Here is a 12,106-nt window from a genome sequence, read left to right as displayed (position 1 = left end):
GGAGCAACAGACTAGTTCCAAATCGGGAAAGGAGTACATCAAGGTTGTATATTGTCACCCTGTTTATTTAACTTATATGCAGAGTACATCATGTGAAAAAATGCCATGCTGGATGAAGCACAAGATGGAATCAAGATTACCAGGAGAAATATCAACAACCTCAGATATGCAGATGACACCACCCTTATGGCAGAAAGCAAAGAACTAATGAGCCTCTTGATAAAAGTTAAAGAGGAGAGTGAAAAAGCTGACTTAAAACTCAACATTCAGAAAACTAAGATCATAGCATCCAGTCCCATCACTTCATGGCAAATAGATGGGGAAACAATGGAAACAGTGACAGGTTTTATCTTCTGGGGCTCCAAAATCACTGCAGATGGTGACTGCAGCCATGAAGTTAAAAGACACTTGCTCCTTGGAAGAAAAGCTATGACCAACCTAGACAGCATGTTAAAAAGCAGAGACATTACTTTGATGACAAAGGTCCTCCTAGTCAAAGCTATGGTTTTTCCAGTAGTCATATATGGATATGAGAGTTGGACTATAAAGAAAACTGAGCACCAGGGAATTAATGCTTTTGAACTGTGGTGTTGGAGAAGACTCTTGAAAGTCCTTTGGATTGCAAGGAGATTCAACCAATCAATCCTAAAGGAAATCAGTCTTGAATAGTCATTGGAAAGACTGATGCTGAAGTTTAAACTCAATACTTCAGCCACCTGTTGCAAAGAACTAACTCATTAGGAAAGACCCTGATGCTGGGAAAGATTGAAGGTGGGAGGAGAAGGGGACAGCAGAGGATGAGATGGTTGAATGGCATCACCGACTCGATGGACATGAGTTTGAGTAAGCTCGAGGAGTTGGTGATGGACAAGGAAGCCTGGCATGCTGCAGTCCCTGGGGTTGCAAAGAGCTGGACGCGACTGAGCGACTGAACTGAAGTGAACTGATAGCATAACCACAGTGCTCTAATGCCCTTCTCAAATCCTAGCTAAGAAGAAGCTTCCCAACTCTGCTGAGTTATCTCGGTGTCTTCTTTTTATTAATAATAAAAAATCACAATACATCAAGCACTCATTATGTGCCAAGCCTTTTCTAGATAACTTTTCATATATTTTTATGTCTGTGGTCTCTCACAGCACCCTTATGATATGATATCAGGATGACCCTGATACATATTTTGTAGAAAGTGCAGCTCAGAGCCATGAATGGTCTTGGCCAAATCTGTAGGACTGAGTCTGTTTGGTTCCAAAGCCTGTGCCCACAACCACCACACAACACTATTTTGACAGCCTGTGATGGAGGCTCCAGCCCTGATCTGGGAGGAGGGAAAGTACCCTTGGAAACTCTGCTTCTGACTCTGTTCTCTTCCCGGAGCCGCCATCTCCCCATCTGTGAAAGGCTCTGGTGTTTGCAGCTCAGATGCTACCATTATGTCTCCCTGACCCCAATCTCCTCATCTCCTGGCATAGGGGTGGGGGGGTGGTGGGAGGGTAGTGTGGTGTCCAGAAGGAGCTTCTCAGCTAAGCTCTGACCCCTGTCATGCACACTGAGGTAGCACCAGTGACCTAGAAGTGTTTCCTTTGCAGTGGACTGGAAAACAAAACAACCCAGAGGGTAGCAGGCCCTTGGTGGCACCCTTGTGTCAGGAGTCCAGAACATGTCCAGCTCATGGGTCCTCAGGGGTATCAGGAGATGTCCAGGACACAGTTCTGTGTGTGTGCGTGTGGGTGGATGGTGGGGGGGGGGGGGCGGTGGTAGATGCGTGTGTTTGCAACCTTGTTCCCCTAGACAATTTTCTTCTCCCCTTGTCCTCTCTCTCTTAGTCATTCTTTTCATTTGCCTCTCCTTATCTGAGCATCCATCCTCCATCACCTTCTGACTTTCTGGGCCTCCCAGGTCTCCCTGGCCTCCCATTTGCCATGTTTATTTTTTCCCCTTATCTCTGCCCTCCCCTCAGCCTCTCCCTGCCCCTTGCTTCCCCTCCCACTCCTCTCTCACCACCCCCCATCTCCAGTCTTCCCTCTGGTCCTTTATTTCTTTTTCTCTCTGTCTCCTCTCTTTCCTCAGCTCTTATCACTCTCCTCCATCTCTCCTCTCCACCTCCCTCTCCCGTCTCCTTTTTTCTCCCTACCCTTCCTCCCTCTCCTCCATGCATTCTCTCCTGATTCTCCTGCCTCTCCCTCTCTTTCTCATCCTCCATCACCCACGACCTCTCGGGCCTGCTGTTTGTTGCTGCCTGTAAAGGCTGGCAGTGTCCTTGGTGGGTGGTGGATCACACACATCAGAGGTTAGAATCAAATCAAACTGTGACTGAATTACACTAATAGACCAATTAAATGCTGTTTAAAAAGTAATCCATAGCATCACTCGTACATATTGCAAATCCTGTTTCTCTCTCCTCCTGCCTTCTCTTGTTCCTGCCCCATCTCTCCCCTTCCTTCTCAATCCTTTCTTCATTTTCAAACACTTTCCCCTTCCCTCTCTCACCAGCTCTGGCTGCTTCACCCACCCACCCCACTGCATAACCTGCTTCCCTAACCTGGGATTCCAACTGCATTCTAGGCAGTTGGTCAGATGAAAAGAGCTGAAATGCAAATCAAGAGACTTGAGTTCTAGTTTTCAGCTTTGCTGCTCACTGGCTCTTCTGCAAAAGTCCCAGAATCCCTCTGAGCTCTTGTCTTCTGCCAAATTAAGGTATTGGGCCAAGCGATTTCCAAGGTCATTCCTAGCTTCTGAAGTCTTTGATGGCCAATGCTGGCAGATGATGCCAATGATTCCTAGAGCTGAAGATCCTGGAGAGATCATTTGGCCCTGCCTCCCTGCCTTGAAGCAAGACCCCTGGGAAGAGTCAAGCCAAGCTGAGCAGATAGAGCACAGCTCATTTTTTTCAGATTTTTTTTTTTATGTGGACCATTTTAATAGTCTTTATTGAATTTGTTACCATATTGCCTCTGTTTATATTTTGGTTTTTTGGCTATGAGGCATGTGGGGTCTTAGCTCCCTGACCAGGGATGGAATCCACACCCCCAGCACTGGAAGGCAAAGTCTTAAACTCCAGGGTCCCTCCAGGGACCTCCCGGGAAGTCCCAAGCTCAGCTTGTTTTGACGGCCATTAATTCACCCTCTCTCCTGTCACTGAGAATGCTCTTCACCCTCGGACTACCATCCAAAACATCTAGTCACCTCTGTCCCCTTATTTCCATTTTGCAGATGGAAGTCTCAACACTAGATGATTTTCAATCAAGAACCAAATGAGGCATTGGTAGGGCTCCATTTGTACACATGGCACCTCAGACCTCCCTAAAAACACAAAGGCGTCTTACAAAAGCTGAAGAAAACAGAGGTTTTATTCTGGGGACAGACCACCTTATTACCTTCCTCTCCTGAGTGCAGCTTAGAAATGTCCAATTGCTGGCACTTAAACTTGTGAATGAATTTGATTCACTAGAGAACAAGAAGAGAGCAGCTTTCCTTTTTCACCCACTAGAAAAAAAATTTTTTTTTAAAGTTCATGGGCTCCATATCAGGGCTGACTTTTGAACTTGTATGGTTCATTATTTTATCCTTGAATTGAAATGTCATTGATATTATAGAAATTATATGAAAATAACTCATTTAAGTAAGGTTAGGAAAGTATTTTCACATCTACCATTTCACTGGATCTTTATAATATCTCTGTTAGATGAGTCAGGGGACATTATCCTCACTTGACAGATGGGGAAACTGAAGTGTAGACACCTTAAGGGGCTCCAACAAAGTCACAAAGACTTAGATTTGTGATTGTAACCCAGGTCACCTCATTAGACCCAGACAGAACTGGACTTGAGTCCAAGCTCTGTACTTATTTGCTCATATGCAAATAGTGTTACCCTTCTGTGTCTTAGTTTCCTCCTCTGAATGATGGAGGTAAAATGAAATCCTCTCATAGAATGAGAATTATTATGACAATCAAATAAGCTAATACATGTAAACAGTCATACCAGCCATAAAACATGAAAATTATAGGACATTTGAAACATGTGAAAAAAAATGAAGTTATCCATAATCTCATCACTCAGAAACTCCTCCGGTCAGGCCCACCTAGAGACACTCCCAGGTGTTCTCAAGGGCATGCCCTTTGCCTAGGCCAAAATATAAACAAGGCTTCTTGGTGCTGTGCAGTACGTCACCACTGGCCACTGCACTGTTGATCGCGTTTAGTGGTCTTTCCCGCTGTGTTCTGTGGGGAGCGAGCAGCAGAACAAGGAGTGACTGTGGTGCTGGTTGGTGATGAGAACTGTTAGCCTGCGGTGCTTGAGCCAAGCCCCACCCCTGACTTCCTGAACTGCTTCAGGGGCTTGTTTGGCGCTCTTATATCTGGAGTGTTGGGATGGAGGACGGAGACAGATGAGACTGCACTCAGTCACTGAGGCTCATTATCAAGAAAACAGCTGGGTATTGAGAGGCCAATTCAGCTCCTCCTATTCACCCTCTTGGCTTCTGTCTTCATAGAAGGTGAGGGAGAATCGTAATGGCTTTCCAGGGAGAGCTCATAATAAACTAATTCTAACTGGGAAGCAAAAGTTCCCATTAGCAAATTCCTGGGGACATCATTCCCTACCTGGAATTCCAGAAAGATGTACATATGAAGAGGATAAAAGAAGAAATGCAGAGCATGAATTCAGGAATGGGAGACAACAGAGCATGTTGAAATAATGAAGAAAACTTCACTATGCTGAAGAACAACTTCTGCTGGCAAATCAAATATACTCAGCAAACTCCAGGAAAAGAGAATGAGAAAAAAACAAACACCTAGAAATCTTAGTAAATGTTTTGAATTTCAAGAATAAAGAAGCAAAGATATAAGCAAGGCTGGGGAGAAAGGTTAGTTATCTGCTCAGTCACTGGACTATGAGTAGAGTAGCAGAGTAGAGACAGTGGGAGGGCTCGCCTTGGTCATAGCTGTGTCCCCAACACCTATCAAAGTGAATGACTCATAGTAGCTGCTCAGTAAATGTTGGTTGAATGAATAAATAAATATTTGTAATACTGTTATTAACACGTGCCCAAGCTAGTCATTCCTACAGTATTTCAGCCACAATCATACTTCATTGACCTGCTGGATCAGTGTGGAATACGACTACCCTTATTTTGCAGTTGAGGAAACTGAAATGCAGCCAGAGGATGCTACTGCCCAAGTTTACATATCCCGCAATGGATGGAACCAGAATGGAAACCCAGGTGTCACAATCACCACACATTGTCACAAGCGCCTTGGACTCTGGTCTTGAAGGTTCAGAAGCAGCCCAGATACACTTTCACGCCTTCCTTCTCCTTCTCTTTAGTGAATGTGTTATAGGGCTTTACCATGTGCCTGGGCAACACATATATAAACCAGCTGTCCCCGTGATGATCAGAGTGTGGAAGGCCTAATAGATACCCACAGGGCACATATATAAATAAATCAGCCCATGCTGACCCATGGAGAAATTCCATGTGATAACTATTGTGGTCCATGGCAACAAAATCTTGATTCACCCAGTCCTGTTTTCCTTGGTGGGCCTGGGATAATCTTTCACCCAGACTGTAATGTGATGGGGAGGCAAACAGACATCTATAAAACATTCAACAGAAATCCAGTTTTCATTCTGAGGAGTTAGTGGTGCCCTGTCTCTCTCCTTAGTTCCTAGTCTCCCCTCCAGCCCTACCCAGAAGACCCCTACTTTCTGTTTTGCATTTGGGATGGAGAAATCTATTTTCTGATAACAATCCTGAACTTTCAGGGTACATTTCCCCTCATTGGGTACGGCCTTTTGCAGTCTGAGTGGATTTCATTCCAAGACCTCTGTCTCTGTGTGTATGTATGTGTGTCTCCTTACCCTTCTCCTTCCCTCCCTCTCTTTCCCCTCTGCCTCCCACTCCCCTTTGACCAAGAAATGCCAAACCAGTGAGCTTCCCAAGAAAAAGAGGTAGAGTCACTTCTTGTTTTCACCAGCAGGGGGCAAGGATATCTGCCTTCCCTTGGCTATCCACCATACTCATTTCTCAGACCTTCTGAGAGTGAGATTCCAAAAAATTTGGGGTGCCCTCTCTCCCTAGAAGAGTGGGTGGCAGAAGTGAAAAGAGCTCACCCAGAAGAGCATTTGTAGCATCAGTGTGTTCCTCAGATATCACTGGAGGACCTGGGACCAGCCTAGGAACCCCAGACATAGTTGGCTACAGCAGTGGGAGGTTATCATAAGGCACGGGTGGGCAGCACAGACCGTTGTGCAGCTTCATTCTCCTTTCTGTCCTGTGTTTTTTCCCCTCTCCTATCTTCCTTTCCTTTCTGCACTCAACTGCTTCTTTCCTTCTTTCCTTCTCCTTTAAAGTTGGACAATTATTCACTTGAGCGCTATTCAGAGTCAAGCCGGCAATCAAGAACTCCCCAAAGGTGTCATCCATCTCCCTCTGCTTGTGGTCCCCACGCTGCCATTGAGACGACCAGCAGACTACAAACAGAGCGCCCGGCACTGCAAACCGCGCTCTTCCTTTATCCAGCCATGAGACGTTGTGCTTAGGCTAGAAGACGGGGAACCGTAAACCTCACAAGTCACATGAAAACTGAAGAACATCAGCAAGGTGTAGGGTTGACAGGAAATGCACGAAGAAGGCCCAGGCTCAGCTACAGGCCATTGGGTGCTCAGAATATCAGGTCTGGAGGCAAAAGGAAGACAGCCTTGCCAGACCCTACAAACACCTGCTGGAAGCCAGGATGGGCCACAAATCATAAAGGGATAATTTTGGAAGCCACTGGTACCTTTAGAAATTGAAGTGGAGCCAGTGGTCACATGAAGTAGCGCTGATTCATACTTGGAGAGTGAAAAAAGGCAGGGCACTGCTGGGATCTCGCTGACCACTTCTGGCTTTCCCACAAACGGGAAAATCTTTCACACAGGCAAAGCGCCTCACCAGAGATATCTTTGGCCCTGGCTACCTCTCTTATCTATCCAAACAGCTGAATCTATGAAAAGGAAAAGGAAAATAACAATAAATCTGAACGTTTCTGTTTTCTCTTCATCTGGCCTGATGTATCCAATAAAAGATCTACTAAATACCTTTTAGAACCCATACAAGCTTCCAATTTATGATAAGCATATATCTTACTCTATAAGTTTACACAAACAGAGAATAATGTTTGGCCATGTGGAAAGACTCCAAGTTTAGAAAATGATGACAAAGAAGACTCAATAATATAAACCTACTAGAAGGAGAAAAGTTTAGAAATTTTCTTGATAAGATGAAAGAGGGTGTTGCATCTATGTAGCTAGAAGAGATAATCATAGAGGGGTACCTAATAAATCTGGAAAATGCCATAGAAATGAAAAACATTGGCTGGGTTAAAAGTAAGATCACAATAGAGGCATTAAAATAGTAGATGCATATTATGAAGAATCAAAAATAAAGATAAGCTCAAGAAAACTCCCCTAATTCAGAAATAGGTAAGTGAAAAGGAAAACAAAAAGACACAAAGGTGGATCCACAACATCCAATACTGTAGAAGAGAAGGAGCTGCAAGAGAATCAAGATACAATGAAGAAAATGTTGCTGATCCAAAGAAGACATCAAAGAAAAGACATGGTACATATATACAATGGAATACTACTCAGCCATAAAAAGAATGAAATAATGCTATTTGCAGCAACATGGATGGTCCTAGAGATTATCATACCAGGTGAAGTAAGTCAGAAAAAGACAAATACTATATATATCACTTATGTGTGTTAGTTGCTCAGTTGTGTCCAACTCTTTGAGACCCCATGAACTGTAACCCACCAGGCTCCACTGTCCATGGGATTCTCCAGGCAAGAATACTGGAGTGCATTGCCATATCTTTCTCCAGCTATCACTTATATGTGGAATCTAAAATATGACACAAATGAACTTTATGAAACAGACTCACCGACGTAGAGAACAGACTTGTGGTTTCCAAGCGGGAAGGGGATGGAGGAGGAGAGATTAGGAGTTTGAGGTTAGCAGATACAAACTATTATATAAAATGGGTAAACAACAAAGTCTTATATTATAGCACAGGGAACTACATTCAATATCCTATGATAAGCCATAAAGGAAAAGAATATGAAAAGAATGTATATAAATGTATAACTGAACTGCTTTGCTAAATGGCAGAAATTAATACAAGATTAAAAATCAATTCTACTTCAATAAAATAAACTTGAAAAAAAACAAAAACAAAAACCAAAGAGGATATCAAAATTGCCAACAGGCACATTAAAAGATGCTCATCACTAATCATCAAGGAGATGCAAACTAAAGTCACATGAGACACCACCTCCTACCTGTTAGAATGGCTATCATCAACAAGACAAGAGACCACATGTGCTGGCAAGGATAAGGTAAAAAGGGAAACACTATATATTGTTAGTAGGAGTCTGAATTAGTCCAACTACTATGGAAAACAAAATGGAGTTTCCTAAAATTAAAAAAAAAATAGATCTACTATTCAATCCAGCAATTCCACTTCTGGGTATATACCCAAAGAAAATGAAAACAGGATTTTAGTAAGATATATGCACACCTGTGTGTATTGCAGCATTATTCACAATAGCCAAGCTATCAAAATGACCTGAAATTTCATCAATGGATGAGTGAATAAAGTATATATACACAATAGAATATTATTCAGCCACTAGAAAGGAGGCTATCATGCCGTTTCTAATGACATGGGTGAGCCTTGAACCAATGACATGGGTGAGCTAAGTGAGATAAGTAAGACTGAGAAAGACAAGCACTGTATGAGGTCACTTATACGTTTCATCTTAAAAAGTCACACCTGTTTCTTTTAAAAAGAAAGCAAAATGGTGACTACCAGGGAATGGGGTATAAGGGGTAAGACTCATGGTATATGTAAGGGTACAAACTTATAATGAGTAGTAAATAAGCCATAGAGATCTAACGGCCAAATCAAATTTTATTAGAATATGTTAGCACACCTCAAAAAACTAAGTGGGTAAAAATTAGTAAGTTTGAATAATATGTATGTATTAGATGTTTTGCTTTCTGAAGAATAAGCAAGGTTCTTGAACATAGGTGGGTAATTTGTGAAAAACTAAATCCCAAACATAGAAATTCTCCAACCATGGCAGAGGTTGAGATGTCCTGCCCAGATTCCCCATAAAGAATGAAGGGTTTATTCTCCCAGGCCCTGGAAGTCCTGCTGGCAGACAGCACTCAGCTGCCAGCTCCATCAGGGATTGTCTCCACTGCAGTGTACAAAGCTCTGCATCTTCCTAAGGCAGCCTACATTCATTATTGATGTGGGGGATAAAGGATCATCTTCTCACCCCCAACTCCAGACAACTCTGAAGGGTGCTCCCTGCTTCAGAGCTCTCTATGGGATCAGCTGAGGTCTCCACTGAGACTTCTTTACAGACCAAAAGGATGCAACTTCCTCTGTGTTTTCTTGCCTTCCTGTTTTCTTCCCTTCCTTTCCACAGGTGTCACTTGACCCCAAGGTCACTCTCTCATACATTCCCTGGATCTAATCTCCATCTCAGATCCTGCTTCCCAGGGAATCCAACCTGCAAAACACACCTGTGACTTGCTTCTAAATAGATCAAATATGGCAAGAGTGATGGAGTGTTGTGACTATGACTGAGTTATGTAAGATTGGAACTTCCATCTGACAAGCAGACTCCTCCTCTTGGTGGCTTTAATCAAGATGGCTGCAATGCTGTGAGCCATACTATGGACAAACACCCATGGCTAGGATCTGAGGGAGGTCTCAAGTCAACAACTAATAAGGAACTAAATCCTGTCCAGGACCACCTAAATGAACTTGGAAGGAGATTCTGCCCCAGTCAAGTCTTTGAATGAGACCTCAGCTCTGACTTACACCTAGATTGCAGCCTTGGGAGAGAGACCCTGAAGAAGACCCAGCTTCCATGGAAGACAGTTTCCATAGAAACTATGAACTAAAAAAAAAAACAAAAATGTGTTGTTTAAGCTGTTAAGTTTGCATTGTGTTAATTTGTTACATAGCAATACATAATGAGTGCATAAGGATTTACTATAAGAAAATAATCATGGATGTGCAATGAGCTGAACTCAAAGAAGTTCACTGCAAAATTTCTATAATTGAGAACATTTGGGAACAGCCTAAATGTCAATGAATATCAGACTGGAGAAATCAATTATAATACAGGTGAACCATATAAAACTGCCATTTTTATAGGTTAAAAAAGGTCAAATATCACTAATTTTATATGTCTCAACCCAAGGTACTCATGTAGCATAGACATTAAAAAATATTATTCATAAAAATAGTTTTCAATATGGAAGAAAGCTCATGAAAATTTCATAACATTATTGAGAACAACAGTTCTTAAAACTATGGATATATGATTTTAGTTTTGGAATAGAAAGAGATGTACACAAATGCATGTGAAAAAGACTTGCAGGGATATCAATAAAAAGTTAATATTTTTTTAAAACGGTGGCATATTTGGAGTGACTTTTATTTTCTTTCTGTACTTTCTGCAATGGACATATATAATTTTTAATGATCAGAAAAGCAAAGTTAAATTAATACAAGTCATAGGTGGAACAAATTCCTAAGCCAGAATTAAACTTTCAGCTCAGAACACAGATCCTTGTTTCTCACAAATCATTCTGCCTGATTTCCCGGGTTTACAGAATCACTGGGAATGCATTTGTAAGTGCCTTGTGATATTATCAACAGCTCCTCTGGATTAGCTTGCTGGTTTCTGAAAATTTGTCATCCCTCCCTTGTGGATAGACTCTTTCTCATCCTGTGGTTCTTTGAGTTGTTCTTTACAAATCCCCTGGCTTCTGACATTTCATGATGCTGGGCGGTCGAGGGAATTTTGAGGAAAATGTGTGTTCTCAAAGAATGTGTAGACACCAGGTGTTTTTCTCTCCTGTTTCAGTTACCTCTGACCTTCTCTCACTGTTCAGTTTCATCTGTTACCTAGCCAATGACTCTATTATAGAAAGTTGAAACGTTCCCCAGCTTTGTACTGAATGGCTGATGGATTTTCTCTCTCAGACCCTGGAAATGCCTTGGGACAGCTGTGTGGGCCCCTGAGGGATGGGCCATTATCTGAGAGCTCAACCTCACTGACAAATATCCCCTTACATCAGAATGTGTTCCTAACTTGTTTACCTTGTACAGCCTGCTTACTGTATCCTTGACCATGTCATCTCTGCATTTAATCCAAGGCTCCCACTCCCTGGAGGAGAAATGGTTTGAATGATGTGTTTTTGGCATATTCAGCAACTTCATTACAATGAAAGCATATGTTATCACTGCAGGAAGAAATGGGGGTGTAGGAGAAGGGTCAGTTGGTGACTATGAACATTTTCTCGTGCTGACAAGGGACTTAAACTACTTCAACTTCAAAACAGCCTAAGTTTTAACAAGATGAATTCAGGCTAACCATGAAGAGAAGAGCCATTTCTGTTTGATTCACCAAGTACCTAGGACCACGCCTGGCACACAGTGGGCTCCTAATGGATGGTTGTTGAATGACTCAATGACTGGATTAATGGATGACATCATGAATTACTAGCACATTCTTTCTTAATTTGGGATTTCCATCTATCCTAATCCAACTTCAAATCTTGGCAACCACAGAGAACAAACTTCTCTTTTGCATATCGTTTTTTGAAATGCTTGCTCACAATGCTTGTGTCTTCATGTCTGCATTGACTGCTTCCTTGAAGCTGAACAAGCCCGGTGGCTTCAATCACAGAACATGATCATTTTTCAATCAATGTCAAAGGAAAAATCGCTGTCCTTGTCCTTTGCTTTGATTAACAAAATTAGAATGGGAATAAGGGAGCAGGTTCTGGTGGGAGTATATCCAAGCCATGTTGCACATTCTCACTTGAGGGAATAAATGGGTATGATGTAATGCCTACCTATCCCCTGGCATGAAAAAAAGATAATATAAGTCGTTCCTCTCCTTTGGGTATGGGACATAGTATTTCCTCACCTGTGTTTACCTTTTTAGCTGTTGGTTCGCTTAATCAGTTCCATCCTGTCTCTGAGATCCCTGTTATTTACCTACTCCAGGATATGTATTCTGTCCAGACCTCCCTTTTA

At 42.4% G+C, this 12,106-nt stretch overlaps 1 protein-coding gene across 2 annotated transcripts in view; it reads right to left on the bottom strand.

Annotated features, from left to right (window-relative positions):
* Nucleotides 1-12,106, bottom strand: part of SRRM4 (serine/arginine repetitive matrix 4) — a 169,896-nt gene that overhangs the window by 108,189 nt on the left and 49,601 nt on the right. The window lies entirely within an intron of this gene.

Source organism: Cervus elaphus, chromosome 5 (genome assembly GCF_910594005.1).
Source record: "Cervus elaphus chromosome 5, mCerEla1.1, whole genome shotgun sequence".
In the NCBI taxonomy this organism is placed as follows: Eukaryota; Metazoa; Chordata; class Mammalia; order Artiodactyla; family Cervidae; genus Cervus; species Cervus elaphus.
This window is presented reverse-complemented; position numbering and strand designations above follow the sequence as displayed.